Source organism: Nicotiana tabacum, chromosome 6 (genome assembly GCF_000715075.1).
Source record: "Nicotiana tabacum cultivar K326 chromosome 6, ASM71507v2, whole genome shotgun sequence".
Classification (NCBI taxonomy): Eukaryota; Viridiplantae; Streptophyta; class Magnoliopsida; order Solanales; family Solanaceae; genus Nicotiana; species Nicotiana tabacum.
In genome coordinates this window covers 20,296,457-20,319,928 of record NC_134085.1, presented here as the reverse complement: position 1 = coordinate 20,319,928, position 23,472 = coordinate 20,296,457, and positions in this window count along the sequence as shown.

Genomic DNA, 23,472 nt, shown 5'->3' with positions numbered 1-23,472 from the left:
CAGAGTCAATCATTATTGATAATGGCTCTAACCTCAACAGTGACTTTATGAAAGCTATGTGTGAAATTTTCAAGATCAGACGCAAGAATTCCACAGCCTACAGGACTCAAATGAATGGAGCCATAGAAGCCCCCAACAAGAATATCAAGAAGATATTGAGGAAAATGATAGAGAAGCACAAATAGTGGAACGAGAAGTTATCATTTGCTCTATTGGGATATCGCACCACGGTCTGCACATCAACCGGGGCGACTCCCTACATGCTGGTTTATGGTACAGATGCAGTCATTCCGTCGCAAGAGAGGTTGATGTCTTGAACCGCGTCATAATCGTCGTTTCATCTAGAAGTTGTTTCTTAATTATATACTTATGTCATATTTTTACAAAATCATGCATGTTTATTACTGAAATTCCCCTTCTTAGCAACGCTACTTCGATGATACATACAGTATCACCATATCAAAGCCGAGAAGATCAAGCAGAGCCAGCGGGGATACAAACTAACCTCTCCCCTTTTACAAAACTCATGATTTTTCTTTGGATGCAGGCATTGGGATTACAAAAATATCAGACATACAATACACTCACGAGACAAACGTCGTTCAGGAATACAACTCTCAAAACTATCACACTTACTCACATTTGCCATCTATACACACCGGTGACATTCTGTGTGTCACAATGTTCCCAGTAGTCACAATATTGCAACCTGCTATCAGCTAAGAAAGCTCTATTACCATTTTCCTTTTATTTTTTGCATAAGGCTACTATTCTGCATTCTGAGACTAAACACTATCTCCATTTGCGTTTTTGCATTGCATAAGGCTACCATTCTGCCTTCCGAGACTAAACGTTGTCTCCATCTGTATTTTCTATATTGAATAAGGCTACTATTCTGCATTCCAAGGTTTAACGATACCTCTATCTACATCTGCATGGCTGAAAGATTGCCACCTACTGCATTGCATGCTGAAAGATCGCCATATCTACATCTACACGACTGAAAGATCGCCACCTACTGCATTGCATGGCTGAAAGATCACCATATCTACATCTCCATGGCTGAAAGATTGCCACCTGTAAATACGTGATTTTTGCCCTATATGAATTACTCCCATGAATTCAAAACAAAATAATTTTTTTAGTGTTGGCAATTTTGTGGATTTTTGTGACATTTTCAGTTAATTGTTTGCATTCGGCTGTGCATGTTTATTTTATTTTAATTAATGAAAAACACAAAAATACATGACATTTGCATGTAGGATTTAACTCTATATTCTAGGATTAATTAGCAAATTAGTTGTTTTATAAAAAATTGAAAAATTACAAAAATTGGCTTACTGTTGAATTTTTAGCCTTTTAGCTTTAAATTAGTAATTTCCTCTTTTAATCTAGGAGTAATTAATTTCTGTAAATATCATAGTAGATAATTAGCCTAATTTTAAAGATTAGATCAATTTAGGGGTTAATTTGGGATTTCAATTAATTATAGAAAAAAAAAGAAAGAAAAAGAAAAAGGGGAATAATAGAAAAAAAGAGAAAAGGAATTTTCTCTTGAAAATATATTGGGCTAAAACCAACCGCAGGCCCAATCGTTAAACCCGCCGAAACTTGGCCCAAACCCGCGTCTCAACCTGGTCCGGTCACCCCTCAACTGAAACGATGTCGTTTTGATACCCTTTTAATCTCGACTGTCGAGGTTAGTTGATCTAACGGTACAGAACTAACTTCATCTTGATATATAAGTGTCCAAACAGCCTCCCCTACCCCCTCTCATCTCCTTTACCAGACCTCATCGCTTCCGCCAAAACTGCCTGCCGGAAATCGCCTCCGCCAGCGGCGACACTCCAATCGACCCCAAATTAACGCCATGGACTCCCCTCCTCCTCCTCTACCCAAATCTCCAAAATCCCTCCCTCGAATCCTAGCAGAACTCATCGAATCTTGAATCGAAGAGGAAGGACAAAACTCCAACTCACCCAATCGTCCCCAAATTAACACCACATAGCCACCACGACCCCCTCATACCAAATTCTCACTCCGTTTCCCTCGAATCTTGCCAGAGCTTCTCAAATCCTAAATCTGAGTTCGAGCCCTAAAAGGTCAAAAACCATTTTTTCTATCGGACTTGGTACATGCATGGTCATAGGGCACTGTTTCTTCGGGTTTTGAATTGGTAAGCTCCCTTCCCCCTTGTCTTTTCTTTCTCTTACTGTCTTATTCTCTTTCTCCTTCCCCTTTCTTTAGCTTAGTTTTCTTATACTAATCTGGCTGAAACCCGATTAATCTTTCGAGTTTAAATTTGTCTTCTGTTCACTGTTTTTTTCTCTTCTTCATGAATGCCTGTTTTCTGATTTCTTTAGTCCGTTGTGTTAATAGCATGGCTAATTCTCCAATCTTGCTTTTCTGTTTATTCACCCAAGTTAGTTTAATTAGGTTATTGCAACTTAGTTAAATCCCTGCCTAGTTGTGTTAATTGATCAATAATTTAAGTCGGTTTGCTTTGAAATCATGTCATATTATCATGGCTTGCAGATTTTCTCTTCAAATAGATAATTGTTCGTTTGGGCTTTGGGTTGTCTCTGGTCCATTTGGCAAAGAGTAGCCCGTCCAAATTGGTTTGGGTTATTGGGTCAATTCTGACCCATTTTTGGGTCTGGTTTTCAGAGGTAATAACGGGGTCATTAAGGGGTAATTTGGGTAGTCTAGGCTTGGGAATATTGTATAACTGAACTAGGAAGATTCCTAGAAGCTGGGGTGGGGGCTATTTTGAAATTCTGAAGTTTATACTAGGGATTTCTAAGCTAAAATGAAAATTTCAGAAGGTTTTAAGTGCAATTTGGAACTCTTTAAGGCTGCCCTACTTGGCTTGCATATAAAGGCAGCTTTTCTTGCCTTTCAAGGCAAAGTCTAAGAGATAAAAATCTAGGAAAATACCAAACGGCTGAATTTTACTGTTTTATTGATTTCCTTCTTTGATTTTTTGTAAAGAAATTTCCAACCTGCTAAAGCAATCTTTGATTCATTGAGTGTTCGAGATGGATTGAATTTAGTTTTAAGCTTGGGTTGAATTCTGCTGAGTTACCACTCGATTGAAACTATTTTTCTGGAATGCTGCATTTCCTTCTTGGTTTTGAGTTTGTTTTGTCGGAGTCCTGGTTGCTGGGTTCTGCTAGTGCTATTGCTGAGCTACTGACACTCATTTCTACTTTGTTTCTTCTTTTTCCCAGGTACATTTCGATCTTTATTGGTGTCATTTGATGTGTAACATGAAGTACGAGTTGAGAATGAGAGGGATATGATGTTATTGATGGACTTTACCTCTTCTTCTTTCAGTTTTATAATCACCATGTAGCTTTAATTGTTCTAATTAGTGTATTTGTCAAAGGATGGCTTGTAATTGAGAATTGGACCATGCTAGTTTTTCTTTTTTAGTATTTCCGTAATTAGTGTTGGATTTCCCTTTGTGGTTCATCTGTTTCTTCTTTGAGTCTCGCCGGTATTAGTACAGTAAGTTAAGCTAAGTTTGCCAAATGGCTTTTAGTTGAGTTCTGTATGCAAAATGTGGGCATGAACATGATATTCTCTAGTTTCTTTATAAGTTAGTTTTCAATTTAGGATCATTTGGAATAAATGTTCAAAGTATGAAGAATGAGTTGAAAAGTAACGCTTGATAATGCGTGTCTGTTTTGTTTTGGTCGAACTAGCTTAGTCTGTGAGTGCGTAACCATGTGATGATTTCTGAAATTGTTCAACTAAATGATTGCCTTAATGTATCGTATTGAATACTCCCGGTAATTTATGATTTGCAAATGTGAAATCCCCCTTTTCCTCTTTTGTTCGCACTCTCGTTTCTATGCCCATATCAGTTTTGTTTGCTTCATTGGTTAATACCTTCTTCCTCGTTGTATTAAATTAATTGGCAATCTTATCTTGCGGACCATTCTGAATCTGTCAATTTTGCTGTTACATGGGTTCGATTCGCTACCTTTATGACACTTGACTTGAGCGTGCTTCAAAGGGAGCTTCTTGTTTGGGCTCGCTGGGTCACTAGGCCTCACGTTAGGCCAAGCCCGAGTTCTAAAACAAAAATGAAGTAATTTTTGCTTAGTCTTAGCCTCTTTAGATTCACAATTTAAATTTAGCTGTCTTTTAACAAGTAGCTATAATTCCCTTAAATCTTATTTAGTTAATTTAATTAGTGGAAACGTGCCATTCGAAATCAAATAGTTTATGGCCCTCTAAGTATAGTTGAAATTCCCTTTTAAAATTGGAAGTCGAGGTGCGTGAACAAATAAAAATTGCATGGCCCTCGTTTTGACTAACTTCATTTTGACCCCTAGAATTCGAGGTGCGCCATTTAGCAGATTTCCATGGCCCTCGTAAAGTTGAAAAATCATAGTTGCTTCGGCAAGTTAGTTTAATAATATTACATTCCTAAATTCGGGTGTGCATTTATGCAACCCAAATCCAAATCTCAACAATATTAAAATATGTCAAAAACCTCGGGTACATTTATGTGACGTGGTTCGAGACGTGTTCTAATAATGTTGCAATTTTCTTTAAAAAATAAATAAAAGTGGTTTAAGTTAAAAATGAACCATAGGCTAAAACATGTATTAAAATCAAATAATAGGCCAATTATAATAGTTGAGCGACCGTGCTAGAACCATGGAACTCGAGTCAATCTTTACCCAAATTTCTGGTTCGCGGATTGTAATATAGAGTCAATCTTTTCCTCGATTCAGGATTTGAACCGGTGACTTGGGACACCATAAATTATCCCAAGTGGCGACTCTGAATTTTTAATAAATTAATCCCGTTTCGATTGTCATTTTAAGTTGGAAATAACTCCCTTATACACTCTCTTTTGGAGGTGTAGTAAAAAAGAGGTGTGACAGCTCTGGCGACTCTACTGGGGACCGAACCCAGAATCTCTGGTTCAGGGTTCAAAATTCGAGCTTAGATGAATTGTTATATTTGGCTTTATTTATTATCTGATTTTATTACGTGTTTGGGCCTAATGTGCTAAATGTTTCTTTTATCCCTTTGATATTATCTGAACTGTATACAAACTGCTACGAAACCCCTCTCTTCTCTCTCCCGAGGAGTGCACGCTAGTCGTGACTTCTTTCTGTTAGTGTCATATCCCAAATAGAACGAGGTTTGGACAAGTTGCAAAGCCGGATGATCTTTTGGTTACCGGTACGCAGCCCCCCCTCGGCTTGAGTTGTCCGCTCGGGTACACTGTCTAGAACACATACCCAGGTTTTTGAACGTAGAATAACTCAGCCTCATACCGGATCCCTAGTAGGAATGTTTGTTTGCATCATGTGCATTTTGACTTTGGAGACTCAACACAGGGGTTGGGTCTGTCTAGGACAGGTGCACCTAAGATAAAAAGACCATCCTGATTCATCTTACTTGCTACTTGTGCATTTATTTGCTTCGGATTTGCATGCTGACCGTATTTTTAATAAAAGGAGAGAGTTCGGAAAAGAAATAGCAGTGTAGAGTGTTAAGAGAGTTAATCACCTGTTTTAAGAAAAAACAGTGTCCAAATAGCACCGAAACTCTACCGAATTTTTGAAAAAAAAGAGAGGAGAAAAACGAATTGAAAAATGAAAAAGGAAGAAGAGAGTTTGGTTTTCAAAAATAGTCCGTTTTATTTGCCCGAACTACGCCAGCTTGATTCCCATCGGATGTGGGATACGTAGGCAACCCCCATCGGGTCTAACTTCTTTTTTGCAAAATAGCCCAAAAGAACAAAAATTTTATTTTTATGTTAAAATAATTAAGGTGATGTCATTCTTGTCAGAAATAGCTGAATGTCCCTAAAAGGGCACCGGAAGACTATTTTGCAGGAATAGCCGCCTGTGGCCATTTTTCAAGGTTTTCACCGGTTAGCCAACACAACCTTAAAATCTTCGTCTTCGAGGTGCTGAAAGGCCGTATTTGCAAAACCGAATATTATTTTATTTTTTAAAAAAATACAACAGAAAAGAGAGGAAAAAGTGTCAATTTTGTCTTCGAGTCAAATGAGTCTTGATTTTTGTTTAATCACCCTAACAAATGTGCAGAATGAGCACGAGTCCAAGTTTGCCGATAACAGTCATGAACAAGATCTCTTTGGAGTTGCATATGTGATGAGAGGATCTGGGAAAATCGGAGCAAGATAAGGTTAGTCTACATTTGGGAGGTCTCACCGAGTTGTTAAAAATCAGACCTAGAGGAGATGTCATAAAGGCTTTGGTTACGTTTTGGGACCCGGCCCATAACGTATTTCACTTTTCGAATTTTGAACTCACCCCAACCTTGGAAGAGATAGCAGGTTATATGGGAAGTACTGAAGGGCTGAGGCATAAGTACCTGATCGCTCCAAGAGTTGTTAACTCTCACAAATTCATGGATTTGTTAAAGATAAGCAAGAGAGTCCCGTACGCCAAGTTGGAGGGTGGTTTTTCCACTCTACGCTTTATATATCAGAGGTACGGGCATGTAGGAGGGTTCAACGGTCCAAAAAGCGGGGTTTGTAGCAAAGGAAACCGAACAAAATGGGATGAGCATAGGCGTTTTGCCTTCATGGTAGCTTTCCTCGGCCTTGTGGTGTTTCCCCGAAAAGACGGGAATATCGATTTGCTGGTGGATGGAGTCGTCAAGGTCCTGATTACCAATGCCAAAAGCATTCTTGCCCCTATGATAGTGTCTGAGATGTACCGAGCTCTCACAGCTTGTAAAGATGGGGCAAATTTCTTCGAGGGATGCAATTTGCTATTACAAATGTGGATGATTTAGCACCTGTGTCATCGCCCTCAGTATATGAGTTATGGATCTACAAAGAAAAGTTTCATTGAAGAGTTTGACACAAGGATTTCAGGGTTCAAGCTGCCAGAGGGGTTTGGAGATTGGGTATCCCGCCTTCGTTCCATTACTGCAGGACAAATAGAATGGACATTGGGTTGGATTCCTGTTGAAGAGATTGCGTATATGCCCGCCACTGGTCCTTACTTCCTCCTAATGGGTTTACGAGGCATTCAGCCCTACGCTCCTTACCGGGTGATGAGACAATTGGGAAGGTGTCAGGTGATGCACCCAGATGAAGATCTTAGCGTTTATGAGGTTGAGGTTAGTTCCGACGGCCAATTTCATGAAGAAAAGCTCATTCTATTTAGAATGAATGCCAGTATTTGACGGTGAACACTCGAGTGCATGACCTATCTAGAGGCGAAGTCTCACCCACCTATCTTTCCTGGTATAGAAAGAAGAACACTACAAGGGCCGAATCAGAAAGACCAGCCAAAAAGCCTCACATTCAGGAATTCGTTGAGGCATCGCAAGAACAGTAGGCTTTGTTGGCCAAGGAGAATGAGTACAGGGCCACAATAAGCAAATTGGAAAAACAAGTTAGAGAGCTTCAATTCGAGAGTGGCTTGCAACTCGCGGCGGACGAAGGAGAAAAGAAAAGGCTAGCCAAAGAAAATGAGGCCTTTCGAGCCCAAATTCAGAAAATGAAAATAGCAGCAGAAAACCCCACCCAAAGTGTCAAAGATGAAAAGCTCATAAATAACCTGAGGCAGAAAGTGAATAACTACAGTTTCGATTTGAACAAACCAAAAAGTGAACTAGCCAGGGCTCGAAAGCAATTGGCTAAAAACACAGATGAACGAGCACACCTGGTTAAGTAGTTGAAAGAAAAGTACGACAATGAGGTTGTAGGAATAAAGAAAAGGGTCAAACAGGCGAAAGATTTCAAGGCTGAAAGAGAATATTTTTATACAGCATTGGCGCAATTAGAAATAGATTTGCAACAACTTCACGAGCAAAATCATGTGGCAGAGCAAACGTTGGAAGCAAGGACCCAGCAGATTGGGCGTTTGTTACAAGAAAAAGGTGTCATAAGTGAGAGAATCAGAAACATCGCATATTACATCGTTATGAAGTGCCAAATCTGTAAGGATATGACTCGCACTACCTTCTTCACGGCAGTGATGACATTTGTTAGACTGATAATGAGCGACTTGGACAGACTTCAAAGGGATCTTGCATATAGGCCCACGGCGAGACCGAATGATGTCCCGCGAGCACCAGGAGCATTGATATATTCATGATTTTTCATTTGAGTCTGTATTTCATTTTTCATTAGAGTCTATCTGTTGTGTTGAGTCTGTATTTTCTTCCTGCTGGATTTGTCATTTGTTGTCAAGTCTGCATTTTCTTCTGTTGGAGTATGATAGTTTATTTTTGGAGTCTGTATTTCATCTTTTCATCAGCGTCTGTTAGTTTTTCTTGGAGTCTATTAGTGTTGAGTCTTTATAATCAAAGTGTTTGTTTTTTATGAAATTGAAAATCCCAAAAATTGTTTTATTATTTACTTTCGCACTTATCTTATAGAACTACGCTCGGTCTGATTCATGCGGGGTCATGATACATAGGCAATCTCCATAGGATTCGACCATAACCAAAAGAAAAAGGGGAAAACAAAAAGAGAGAGAGGAAAAAACAAGGGGAAAAAAGAGAAAAATAAAAAGGGAAAAGAAAAAGAGAGAAAACAAGAGAAAAGAAACAATGGAAAAACAAGAGAGAAATGAAAAAAGAAGAGCAAAGGCGAGAATGAAAAGAAAGAGAAAAATAAGGAAAGTTGTAAGTGGAAAAGCCGGGATGACGCAAGCAGCTGATCAAATGCATGATAGAAATGGTTAACTGCTTAGGTGCATTCATTCCCAAAATGTGCGGTTACATTTTTGTTAAAGCCCTAACCACTGACAAGGTTGTTGTTGATGTATTGAGTTCAGGCAGATGGTTAGTTGACTGGCATTCTTGCAACTCACTCATACAACACCCGATCAAAAGACATGCTAAATATGGCCAGCCAAGAACCGGAGACAAGTATTGTTGACCCGTCAAAAGAGGTGGAAGAACTGGATGTTAATGCAATGAAGGAAGAGATGTATAAGTTAAAGCAACAGATGGCTGAAATGTACCAAGCCTGGGCAAAGGGGCATCCACCACCGGTTTATCCCTCCAACCCTGCCTATATCCCACCATCGGCCCAACCTCTGGAGCCTCCCACTGTGAACTCATATCAAGCCTTTCCCCTCTACCAACAATGCTATGACATCACTTCCCATACTTCTCAAGCTCCACCACCCAAACAAGTCTCATACCCTCCTTAACTAATCACACCTATTTTTGTGGCACCTTCACCTGCTACATTACACCGATCTTCCAGTGAACCTCTATTACAAACTCACGACAACCAGTATTATCCCCCTGAACCACCTTCAAAGTTCCAGAACCATATTCTTAGACCCCTCATCTTGATCTCCCGGCAGAAACCGAGAAGACACCCAAAAATCCTGAGCATGAAGAGATGATCAGAAAGGTCAGAAGCTTAGAACAATCGTTCAAAGATATGAGGGGGTTGGGAGGTCAAGTAAGTGTGGCCTATAAAGATTTATGTTTGTTCCCAGATGTTCAGTTACTGGCAGGGTTCAAAATGCCCAAGTTTGATTTGTATGACGGGCATGGTGACCCAATAGCACACTTAAGAGGATTTTGTAGCAAGATGAGAGGAGCAAGTGGAAGAGATGAATTGCTGATGGCATATTTCAGCCAAAGTTCGAGTGGATCGGCATTAGAATGGTATACCAGACAAGATCACAGCAGGTGGTACACATGGGACGATTTGGCCCAAGCCTTTGCCTGCCATTTTCAGTACAACCTTGAAATTATCCCAGACCGTCTGTCATTAACAAAGATTTAGAAGAAGCCCGGTGAGAGTTTCAGGGAATATGGATTCCGGTGGAGAGAGCAAGCAGCGAGGGTTGACCCTCCGATGAAAGAAAGTGAGATGGTTGATTATTTCTTGCAGGCCTTGGAACCCACTTATTTTGGACACTTAGTGTCAGCAGTAGGCAAGTCCTTTAATGAAGTTGTAAAAATGGGAGGCATGGTTGAAGAGGGACTCAAGTCCAACAAGATCATGAGTAATTCAGCAATCAAAGCGACCACCCAGGCCATTCAAAACGGTAATGGGGTGTACTCGGGAAGAAAAAAAAAGAGGATGTTGCTACAATTGAGTCGGGAGCTTGGGTTGGATCCAGGAACATTCCACGTTACTACAACCCGCCTCGACCCTACAACCAAACTTACCCCCACACTCCATATAGTCCACCCCAACACTACTACCCACCGCATGATTCCCATTTTTTTGTCTATCACACACAAACCTATACCCAACCTACTGCTCACGCCCAATGGTGTGCGCCGGCTCCACAAAGTCCATACTTAGCTCCACAAAATGCCTATCCACCCCCGAGAGCCTACAAAAATCCCCCTGGAATAGGTTTTCGGCCAAATCAAGCCTTCAAGAATGAGAGGTTGCAGAAGCAGAAGACTGTCACTCCATTAGGAGAATCATATACTAGTCTATTCCACCGACTGAGACAGTTGGGTATGTTGAATCTGATTGAGGATAAATTGTCGAATCCCCCTCCCAGAAATCTTGACCACTCGGTGAGTTGTGAGTATTGTTTAGGGACCCCGGGTCACGACACAAAGAAATGCTGGAAATTGAAAATAGCTATTCAAGAGCTCATTGATACTAATCAGATTGAGGTCCAAGCCCCGGATGCACCCAACATCAACCAGAACCCATTGCCGGCCCATCATGAGACTAATATGATTGAGATAGTGCATAAGGGAGGGGAGCCTAAGAAGCCTTCACAAACCATCATGGTGATTCGGGCTAGTGAAGCCAAGCCGTTTGAAAAGTCAACAAATGAGAAGTCTGTGATCAAGTTGAACGGGACAAATAATGAACCATCTGTGGAGGTCAAGAAGGGGTCCTCAAGTGACGTTGCAGGAAAACATGAAAGAGCAAAAGTGGTTGTGCCAGAAGTGACGAACAAGCCTGTAGTAATTGTCAAGGGTGCCTGCACAGATCCTATCATTATCAAACCGGTAACTCAATTACCGATAGTCAACAGCAAGGCAGTCCCATGAAATTATGAACGAGTGACAGTGACTTACAAGGGGAAAGAGGTTAAAGAAGAAGTGTGTGAGACCCATGGTTTGACTCGATCGAGGAGATGCTTTGCCCCCGAAGAGTTGAGAAAAGCTAATACCTCAAAAGATAACCCAGTGTTGGTGAAGAAAGCGGTGACCGAGGAAGAAGCAGAAGAATTTCTGAGAAAGATGAAAGTACAGGACTATTCCATTGTGGAGTAGTTAAGAAAGACCCCAGCTCAGATCTCGCTTTTGTCATTATTGATCCATTCAGACGAGCACCGTCGGGCTTTGATGAAGATCTTGAACGAAACCCACGTTCCTCACAAAATCTCAGTAAACCACTTGGAAAAGATAGCTAACAAGATATTTGTTGTAAACAGAGTCACCTTTTTTGATGATGAGTTACCCGTGGAGGGTACTGAGCACAATAGATCCCTCTATCTAACGGTGAAATGTGAAGACTCCGTGGTTACTCGAGTAATGGTTTACAATGGTTCCAGTGCAAACATTTGACCTCTTTCCACTCTGAACAAGTTGAAGGTGGATGATGAAAGAACTCACAAGAATAGTATCTGTGCTCGGGGATTCGATGGTGGAGGGAAAGATTCAGTCGGGGACATAGTGCTTGAGCTTACAATAGAGCCAGTTGAATTTACTATGGAATTCTAGGTGCTCGATGTGGCTATTTCTTACAATTTGCTGTTAGGACGACCCTGGATTCATGCTGCCAAAGCGGTTCTGTCTACTTTGCATCAAATGGTTAAGTTTGAATAGGGTAGACAGGAAATTGTTGTGCATAGCGAAGATAATTTGTGTGTTCCCAGTGATGCCAATGTTCCGTTCATAGAGTTTGAAGACGACAAGGGGCCATGGGTTTATCAAGTTTTTTGCACGGTATCGGTAGAGAAAATTCTTGAAGGGAAGTGCGTGCCAACTCCAAGGGTAGCTGCTGCATCAGTCATGGTAGCCGTTGAAATGTTGAAAAATGGTTTTGCACCGGGCAAAGGTTTGGGTGCATCTCTGCAAGGTATCGTACAGACGGTTTCTCTTCCTAAAAACATGGATACATTTGGTATGGGGTTCAGGCCCATACTCGCAGATGTGAGAAGAGCCAGAAAAATGAAACAGAGAGCATGGGCCCTTCCGAAGCCAATCCCGCGTCTTTCCAGATCGTTTGTTAGGCCTGGTACCAGAAAGCGCCCAGTGACGACGGTACCCAGTTCGGTGGTTGATGTGAATGGAGATTTGATGGAAAGGTTCGAGAGGATATTCGTCGATGTGAACGTGTTGGAAGCTGGAGAGGCTTCTAGTAAGGCGGATGTGCAATCTGTTGGGCCCGATGCAAAGATTAACAATTGGGAAGCTACTCCTCTCCCCACCAGGAGGGAGTTTTGGTAGTTTGCTTTGATTTTCTTTCAATTTATCTGGATTATTCCAGGGTTGTAATTCAGATTCTTTAATTTGGATGTATAACCCATGTTATCTTTAATTTCAATGAAATGCAATTTCGCTTTTCCTTTCTTCTTGATAGTTTTATTTTTTTTCCTTTCTTCCTTGTACAGTTCTTTTTATGCTGGCCTCGATGATATGACATGCATGCGGAATCTCCGGCCCAGCCTTAAAAGCCAATCTAGTTCTGAAATAGTAATTCAAGAAATAGAATGTGATGTTGAATCGGAATATGACGAGGATGAAGACTTTGAAGAGATTAGTAAAAAATTAAGCTATTTTGAAGAAAAACCCAAGCCTAACCTGAGTGATACAGAAGCAATCAATTTAGGGGACCAAGATAATGTCCGGGAAAATAAAATAATTGTCCATCTTGAACCACAACTCAGAGAGGAGATAATTAAAGCACTATTCGAGTATAAAGATATTTTTGCATGGTCCTATGACGACATGCTAGTTCTGAGCACTGACTTGGTGGTTCACAAATTGCCCACTGATCCGGCATTCCCCTCTGTCAAGCAGAAGTTGAGGAAATTTAAAACTAATATTAGTGTGAAAATTAAGGAAGAGGTCACCAACCAATTTGTGGCCAAGGTCATTCTGGTCACTCGGTATCCCACTTGGTTAGCCAATATAGTGCATGTGCCGAAGAAGGATGACAAGACCAGGGTGTGTGTTGATTATCGAGACCTCAACAAGGCGAGTCCCAAGGATAACTTCCCACTACCGAGCATCCATATATTGATCGATAATTGTGCCAAACATAATATTGGTTCTTTTGTGGATTGTTATGCAGGCTACCACCAGATCTTAATGGATGAAGAAGACGCAGAAAAGACAACATTCATCACGCCCTGGGGAACATACTGTTATCGGGTCATGCCATTTGGTTTGAAAAATGTTGCGGCAACATACATGAGGGCAATGACGACCATATTCCTTGACATGATACACAGGGAGATCGAGGTTTATGTGGATGATGTGATTGTAAAGTCTAAAAAGCAGTCTGACCATGTCAGAGATTTGAGAAAGTTCTTCCAAAGGCTTCGCAGGTACAATCTCAAGCTCAATCCTATAAAATGCGCGTTCGGTGTTCCATCTGGAAAGTTGTTAGGATTCATAGTCAGCCGACGAAGTATTGAATTAGACCCGTCAAAAATCAAATCCACCTAGGAATTGCCACCTCCAAAGAACAAGACTGAGGTGTTGAGTCTGTTGGGAAGATTGAATTACATCAGCCGGTTTATTGCTCAGCTCACGACAATTTGTGAGCCCATTTTCAAACTGTTAAAGAAAGATGATGCGGTCAAGTGGACAGATGAATGTCAGGAAGCATTTGATAAGATAAAGGGGTACTTGTCAAACCCACCTGTGTTGGTCCCGCCAGAACCAGAGAGACCTTTAATTCTGTATTTGACAGTCTTGGACAATTCCCTTGGATGTGTGTTGGGACAGCATGACATCACCGGATGGAAGGAGCATGCCATATATTATCTCAGTAAGAAATTCACATTTTACGAGGTTAAGTACACTTATCTTGAGAGGACGTGTTGAGCCCTAACTTAGGTAGCCCAGAAGTTGAAATATTATTTGTCATCTTATACTACTTACCTCATCTCTCGTTTGGATCTGTTGAAGTATATCTTCGAGAAGCCTATGCCCACGAGAAGGCTCGCAAACGGGCAGATCTTGCTCACAGAATTTGACATTGTCTAGGTGACTCGGACTGCGATGAAAGCACAAGCATTGGCCGACCATTTGGTTGAGAATCCTGTGGATGAAGAATACGAACCTTTGAAGACTTACTTCCTTGATGAAGGGTAATGCACATTGATGAGTTGGAAAAGATTGAAAGGCTAGGATGGAATCTTTTCTTTGATGGGGCTGCTAACATGAAAGGCGTTGGGATAGGAGCGATACTTGTTTCTTAAATAGGGCATCATTACCCTGTTATGGCTCAGCTTCGGTTCTACTGTACTAACAACATGGCAGAATACAAGGCATGCATTTTGGGTTTGAGGATGGCTGTAGATATGGGTGTCCAGGAAGTCTTGGTCTTGGGTGACTCGGACCTTCTGGTACACCAGATTCAGGGAGAATAGGAAACACGAGATTTAAAATTCATACCGTACGGGCAATGTTTGTATGATATTTGTCAACGGTTTCAATCAATAGAGTTCAGGCATATTCTGAGGATCCACAATGAGGTCGTCGATGCTTTGGCTACTCTGGCATTAATGTTACATCACCCAGATAAGGCTTATGTTGACCCGTTGCATATTCAGGTCCGCAATCAGCATGCTTATTGTAATATAGTGGAGGAAGAGCTCGATGGGGAGCCTTGGTTTCATGATATCAAGGAGTACATCAGGATGGGAGTGTATCCCGTACAAGCCACAAGTGATCAAAAAAGGACAATTCGATGGTTGGCGAGCGGATTTTTTTTTAGTGGAGGAGTGTTGTACAAAAGAACGCTAGATCTTGGATTGCTGAGATGCATAGATGCTAGGCAGGCCACAACTATAATGACTGAAGTACATTCTGGAGTCTGTGGACAGCACATAAGTGGGTATGTGCTGACAAAGAAGATTCTCTGGGCAGGTTATTATTGGCTCACTATAGAGTGAGATTGTATCAGTTTCGTGCGTAAATGTCATTAGTACCAAGTTCATGGAGATTTGATTCATTCTCCACCATATGAATTACATACAATGTCTGCACCATGGCCTTTTGTTGCTTGGGGAATAGATGTCATTGGACCAATCGAACCAGCAGCGTTCAATGAGCACAGGTTTATTCTGGTGGCCATTGATTATTTCACAAAGTGTGTAGAGGCTAAAACATTCTAGTCTATAACCAAGAAGGCGGTGGTTGATTTTGTGCATTTAAATATCATTTTCCGATTCAGGATACCGAAGGTGATCATTACAGACAATGGGGCTAATCTCAATAGTCATTTGATGAAAGAGGTATGTCAGCAGTTCAAGATTACACATCGCAATTCTACCCCATACCGTCCTAAGGCAAACAGAGCAATTGAGGTGGCCAACAAGAATATAAAGAAAATACTTCGAAAAATGGTGGAAGGTTCTAGGCAATGGCATGAAAAGCTACCGTTCGCATTGCTGGGTTATCGCACTACTATCCGTACTTCAGTAGGGGCTGAAAATGAGAGTCTTATTGGTGAAAACCCTCACGGGAACCTTAAGGCGAAAGTAAGTTTACACATGAAGGAATAAGAGAGGTCTGCTGGTAAAAACCTTTCAAGGCACCGCAGGATGAACAAGGTCGGGATTTGAGGTGAAGAAATCAGGTTATGGAAATTTTGGGGCAACAAAATATGGCAACTGAAAGTTGATTGGTTGGACAGATTGGGCCGATTAATCCAAATTGCATGTCATGATCATTGGTGCCAGTTGTTCCTGTCAGATAAGTCTCTTTTCTTTTTCTTTTTAGATAGTCTTCCCGTTTTAGACTTCCTTATCCTTAACTCTGAAAGTCATTGCATTTCATTTCTTTGGGTTTATTTCTCTAAGATGTTCCCAATGTCAGTTCTGTTCAAGCAAATAAGGAGGAATTTCAAAGCTTACTACCAGCTTCAAGATTGCAAAGCACAGTGCGTCCAGAGCATACCAAAGTTAGCATGATGTAAAAGGGGATAAAATGCCAGCAAGAGTTCCATTGGAAAAATGATTTGCTAATTTCATGGGAAATGTAGAGATTCAGTTAAATGTGTCAGAGATGTGAAACAATGGCTCGGGGATAGAACACTTAGGTCATTCAAGTTATGGGTTTTTGAAAGTCAGTCGGAAAGTCAAGCGGTTCAGGGCCAGTTCGGGGAAGCCTGTCAAAACAAAACAATGCAGCGGAGATACCTTCAGCAAGAATACCAACAACTAACCACCACATTTTAAAACTGACAAAATTTTCTTTGATTAAAATAGGGGCAGGAAATTTCGATTGTTTCGGAGAAACCTTCCGTAAAGAAAGGCGGTCACCAAACAGGTTTGATTTTTGATTTTCAGGACCCTCCTGGAAAAGGGGACCTAGTTTAAAGTTCAGAAATAGCATAATCAAGCATAAATGTATCCCAAAGGAACATAAGTTGGCTTAGAAGTTTGCATATTCGAGATAGGATTCAATTAGGAGTTTTCAGGACCCTCCTGTATAATGGGTCTTCGCTTTAAAATTTCGATTAGATAACAACATTTAGCGAAAATTCTACTGTAGCTTAGTATAATTAAAGTTGTCACGCTTAAGATAAAATTTGACCTTTGATTTTCAGAACCCTCATGGATAATGGGAAGTAGTTGAAAGATCCTCTTAGATAGCAAGATTTAGCAGAAGGCACACCTGTAGAAGACATAACTTAGACTTAAAATTGTCGTTTAGTTAAGAGTTATCAGGACCCCCCCTGAATAATGGGACCTAGCTTTCAAATTCTTAGTAATACTTGGTAATATGATTTAGTTTTACACTCACATCTATGCCCAACCACCAAACTGGGGCAGAAATTTTTTTTGTGTATTTGTCTATTTTGCTGAAGTCAGGAGCCCGCCTGGAGAGCAGAGAATACATTCAAGGCAACAGTTAGGAGCCCGCCTGGAGAGAATGGAATACATTCAAGTTTAGCAGTCAGGAGCCCGCCTGGAGAGCAGGGAATACATTCAAGTTCAGCAATCAGGAGCCCGCCTGGAGAGCAGGGAATACATTTCAAGTTCAGCAATCAGGAGCCCACCTGGAGAGTAGAGAATACATTGAAGTTTAGCAGTTAGGAGCCCGCCTGGAGAGTAGAGAATACATTCAAGTTCAACAGTCAGGTAGCCACCTGGAGAAAAGGAAAAACATCTCAGATTACAATTCAAGGCGGCAACAAAGGGATTCCGCCGGGAGAATACAAGTCAACAAGGCAACAAGAACCACATGAGCAAGTTTGAAGATATAGATAGGATTTTGTAATGCATAGATCATAGTATAGTCTAGCTTCTTTTTCATTTTATCATGCTGTAATAAGGGGATGCAGTAAGTAGTAGCAGCAACAACAACAACAGTGAAATCACAGCTTCATGGTAGTCCCAGCTACCAAAACTTCCCGAACTACACTGACCTGATTCCTTTTTAGCCAAGGATATGTAGGCAACCTCAGAATCAGGGTGCGGTCAAATCTTACAAAAATGCTTCATACAGAGTATTCAAACGGGAAAAAATCGCTCGTATCCGCTCACATATCTTTGCACGAAAACTCTTCGTGTTTCCAGGCAAAGAGGGGCAACTGTGAGCACATAATTTTTGCCCTATATGAATTACTCCCATAAATTCAAAACAAAATAATTTCTTCAGTGTTGGCAATTTTGTGGATTTTTGTGACAATTTATGCTAATTGTTTGCATTCGGCTGTGCATGTTTATTTTATTTTAAATTAATGAAAAACTCAAAAATACGTGGCATTTGCATGTAGGATTTAATCTCAACCCGGTCAGGTCACCCCTCATCCAAAACGATGTCGTTTTGATACCCTTTAATCTCGACCGTCGAGGTTAGTTGATCTGACGGTCTAGAACTAACCTCATCTTGATATATAAGTGTCCAAACAGCCCCCCTACCCCCTCTCATCTTCTTCACCAAACCTTATCGCTTACGCCGGAACCGCCTGCCGGAAATCGCCTCCGCCGGCAGCGGCACTCCAATGAACCCCAAATTAACGACATGGACTCCCCTCCTCCTCCTCTGCCCAAATCTCCAAAACCCCTCCCTTGAATCCTAGCAAAATTCTTCGAATCTTGAATCGAAGAGGAAGGCCAAAACTCCAACTCACCCAATCGTCCCCAGATGAACACCACATAGCCACCACGACCCCCTCATACCAAATCCTCACTTTGTTTCCCTCGAATCTTGCTGGAGCTTCTCGAATCCTAAATCTGAGTTAGAGCCCTGAAAGTTCAAAAACCATTTTTTCTATCGGGCCTGGTACATGCATGGTCATAGGGCACTGTTTCTTCGAGTTCTGAATTGGTAAGATCCTTTCCCCCTTGTCTTTTCTTTCTTTTACTGTCTTATTCTCTTTCTCCTTCCCATTTATTTAGCTTAGTTTTCTTATACTAATCTGGCTAAAACCCGATTAATCTTTCGACTTTAAATTTGTCTTCTGTTCACTATTTTTTTCTCTTCTTCGTGAAAGCCTGTTTTCTGATTTCTTTAGTCCGTTGTGTTAATAGCATGGCTAATTCTCCGATCTTGATTTTCTGTTTAGTCACCCAAGTTAGTTTAATTAGGTTATTGCAACTTGGTTAATTCCCTTCCTAGTTGTGTTAATTAATAAGTAATTTAAGTCGGTTTGCTTTGAAATCATGTCATATTATCATGGCTTGCAGATTTTCTCTTCAAATAGATAAGTGTTCGTTTGGGCTTTGGGTTGTCTCTGGTCCATTTGGTAAAGAGTAGCCCGTCCAAATTGGTTTGGGTTATTGGGTCAATTCTGACCCATTTTTGGGTCTAGTTTTCAGAGGTAATAACAGGGTCATTAAGGGGTAATTTGGGTAGTCTAGGCTTGGGAATCTTGTATAACTGAACTAGGAAGATTCCTAGAAGCTGGGGTGGGGGCTATTTTGAAATTCTGAAGTTTACACTAGGGATTTCTAAGCTAAAATGAAAATTTCAGAAGGTTTTAAGTGCAATTTGGAACTCTTTAAGGCTGCCCTACTTGGCTTGCATATAAAGGCAGCTTTTCTTGCCTTTCAAGGCAAAGTCTAAGAGATAAAAATCTAGGAAAATACCAAACGGCTGAATTTTACTGTTTTATTGATTTCCTTCTTTGATTTTTTGTAAAGAAATTTCCAACCTGCTAAAGCAATCTTTGATTCATTGAGTGTTCGAGATGGATTGAATTTGGTTTTAAGCTTGGTTTGAATTCTGCTGAGTTACCACTCGATTGAAACTGTTTTTCTGGACTGCTGCACTTCCTTCTTGGTTTTGAGTTTGTTTTGTCGGAGTCCTTGTTGCTGGTTTCTGCTACTACTGTTGTTGAGCTACTGACACTCATTTCTACTTTGTTTCTTCTCTTTCCCAGCTACATTTCGATCTTTATTGGTGTCATTTGATATGTAACTTGAAGTACGAGTTGAAAATGAGAGGGATATGATGTTATTGATGGACTTAACCTCTTCTTCTTTCAGTTTTATAATCACCATGTAGCTTTAAATGTTCTGATTAGTGTATTTGTCAAATAATGGCTTGTAATTGAGAATTGGACCATGCTAGTTTTTCTTTTTTAGTATTTCCGTAATTAGTGTTGTATTTCCCTTTGTGGTTCATCTGTTTCTTCTTTGAGTATCGCCTGTATTAGTGCAGTAAGTTAAGCTAAGTTTGCCAAATGGCTTTTAGTTGAGTTCTGTATGCAGAATGTGGGCATGAACATGATATTCTCTAGTTGCTTTATAAGTTAGTTTTCAATTTAGGATCATTTGGAATAAAGGTTCAAAGTATGAAGAATGAGTTGAAAAGAAACGCTTGCTAATGCGTGTCTGTTGAGTTTTGGTTGAACCAGCTTAGTCTATGAGTGCGTAACCATGTGATGATTTCTGAAATTGTTCAACCAAATGATTTCCTTAATGTATCATATTGAATACTCCCAGTAGTTTATGATTTGCAAATGTGAAATCCCCCTTTTCCTCTTTTGTTCGCACTCTCGTTTCTATGCCCATCTCAGTTTTGTTTGCTTCATTGGTTAATACCTTCTTCCTCGTTGTATTCAATTAACTGGCAATCTTATCTTGCGGACCATTCTGAATCTGTCGATTTTTCTGTTACATGGGTTCGATTCGCGACCTTTGTGACACTTGACTTGAGCGTGCTTCAAAGGGAGCTTCTTGTTTGGGCTCGCTGGGTCACTGGGCCTCACGTTAGGCCAAGCCCAAGTTCTGAAACAAAATTGAAGTAATTTTTTCTTAGTCTTAGCCCCTTTAGATTCACAATTTAAATTTAGTTGTGTTTTACCAAGTAGCTATAATTCCCTTAAATCTTATTTAGTTAATATAATTAGTGGAAACGTGCCATTCGAAATCAAATAGTTTATGGCCCTCTAAGTATAGTTGAAATTCCGTTTTAAAATTGGAAGTCGGGGTGCGCGAACAAATAACAATTGCATGGCCCTCGTTTTGACTAACTTCGTTTTGACCCCTAGAATTCGAGGTGCGCCATTTAGCAGATTTCCATGGCCCTCGCAAAGTTGCAAAATCATAGTTGCTTAGGCGCGTTAGTTTAATAATATTACATTCCTAAATTCGGGTGCGCATTTATGCGACCCAAATCCAAATCTCAATGATGTTAAAATATGTCAAAATCACGGGTGCATTTATGTGACGTGGTTCGAGACGTGTTCTAATAACGTTGCAATTTTCTTTAAAAAAAATGAATAAAAGCGGTGAAATTAAAATTGAACCATATGCTAAAACATGTATTAAAATCAGATAATAGGCCAATTATAATAGTTGAGCGACTGTGCTAGAACCACTGAACTCGGGAATGCTTAACACCTTCTCCCGGTTTAACAGAATTCCTTACCCAGATTTTTGGTTCGCGGATTGTAATAAAAAGCCAATCTTTTCCTCGATTCGGGATTTGAAAAGGTGACTTGGGACCCCATAAATTATCCCAAGTGGAGACTCTAAATTTTTAAAAAATTAATCCTGTTTCGATTGTCACATTAAGTTGGAAAAAACTCCCTTATATACTCTCTTTTGGTGGTGTAGTAAAAAGGAGGTGCGACACCACCTACCGCATTGCATGGCTGAAAGATCGCCACATCTACATTTGCATGGCTGAACGATCTCCACCTACTGCATTGCATGGCTTAAAGATCGCCTCATGGCTGAAAGATCACTACTTATTGCATCTCATGGGCTGAGAGATCGCCACACACTGCATTTTATAGGCTGAAAGATCGCCAAATTATCCAAAGGCGTCATCGTTCGGAGGCACCATTTTCATAGCCCGAGAACACCATGTCATGGCTTGAGGATCCCTTTTAATTTTCTGCATATCATTATTCGAAGGCATCACAGTTCGGAGGCACCATCCTCATAGCCCGAGAGAATTATTTCATGGCCTGCGAATCCTTTATTATGCGCTTAATGGCCCAGGACATCATGGTCTAAGGACGTTATTCTAACCGTCTAAAGACAACCTTCATGGTCCGATGGGAATTTGCATCATATATAAATTTACGCACAATATTTGCTTATTTGCAGGTAAATCGGCGAGCAACGGCTATCTCGGCAGGAGTGATCCCGCTCCAGTTCCTGCAGCCCTATCAGACCTTCACCATTCACCTGGTCCTGGATATTGCATCTGTTCTCGAAAGTCTCCAAATCCTAAACCTCTTTGAACCGTTCCGCTCGGTCAAAATTGGCCATCATATCTTTACCCGACAACTCTTTCATCCTTCCCGGGTGAAGAGGGATAGCTGTTGATACCGAATTTTCCCTGTATATTTTTAATATGCAAAATACTTTCAAAATATCATATGTATGCATATATAAGTATGTCCAATTCTTTTCTTAATTTTTAAATATTTTTAAACCAATTTATTCCCCTATTTTATTCATAAAACCCCAATAATATTTCCAAAGTTATCATTTTTAGTAATTCATTTATTTGATTCTCATATTTATGCCAAAATAGAGCTAAAATAATTTTTGTACATTTTTACAAATTTATTTAGTATTTTTAAAGCTAAATTGCATGTAATTGCAATATTAGTCTCTTTTAGATTTAATTGCATTCATATCTATAAAAATTAAGTCCAGTATTTTAAATTTGATAATTATATGTTAAAAATCATTTTAGTCTTTTAATTTATTTTCAGAATTTAATTTTGCTATTTTTATAGAATAAATGGGGAAAATTAGCTATTTAAAAACTAGCCCAATTACCTTTCAATTATAGCCTAACTTGAACCCCAATTGGAACCCAATTTTACCCCAACCCAATTCCCTTCAAATCCGACCCTTTACCCGTTTAAACGACCCACCCGGACTCCTACCTAATCCCATCCGTTGATCATTTAGATCAACGGCTCTCACTACTCCCTTCCTTTTTTAACCCAAACCACCCCTTCACCCTAATTCATTTCTCACAATACGCCATCTCTGAAACCCCTCCTCTCCCAAATCCTCTCTACAACACCTTCAAACCCTAGCCGCTTCCACCATAATCCGCCCTAATCCATGGCTCTCCAAGATCATCTAAGTCATGTATCAACCTCCCATGACTTCTACATGGTCGTTTCTGTGGCCTCATGACCAGATTCTGAAGGGCTTGGTCCAGGCTTTGCTTGATGACTGTTCTCCAGTCGTCTATGAACTTTCTCCGGCTATCCATGGCCATTCGAGTCATACCTTTGACTCTCTTGTTTAGATCGATGGCTTTCAAGGCCTTTCTCGTCACTTAGGGTTCTTCTGAAACCCTAATCTCTAAGAGCTTTTCAACTTCTTTCAGGATCACTTTAGATCCATACTTGCTATGAGTTTTAAATGCCTTCTCGAAGCTTCTTTAATTTTGCTTTATAAAAAAAGGGGACTCTTCACCTTTTTCCGATTAGGGTTTTCCTTCAAGTTCTTCTTTTCAAAATCTTTTCTTAGTTTAGCATGGGAAAAATCCTAATTTCTTTTGATGTTTTTGAGACTGTTTGTTAGTGTTTGTTTGATTTACTTTTTTATCATCTCTAGACTTGATTGGTGTTGAAAACCCTAATTTCTTTGGGTTCATTCGAGTTTCTGAGACTATTTGCTAAATATTGTCTGATTTATTTGTTCATCATCTTTAAACTCGATCGATGTTGAAAACCCTCATTTCTTTTTGGATCTATTCGAGTTTTTGAAACTGCTTGTATGATTCATCTATTTATCATCTTTTAAGCTTGAATATTATTAAAGAAAACCTATGTCTTTGGGTTTGAAATTGCTCGTTGGAATACCTGACTTGATTTGAAGTTCCTTCGTTTCAGCATCTCTTTTC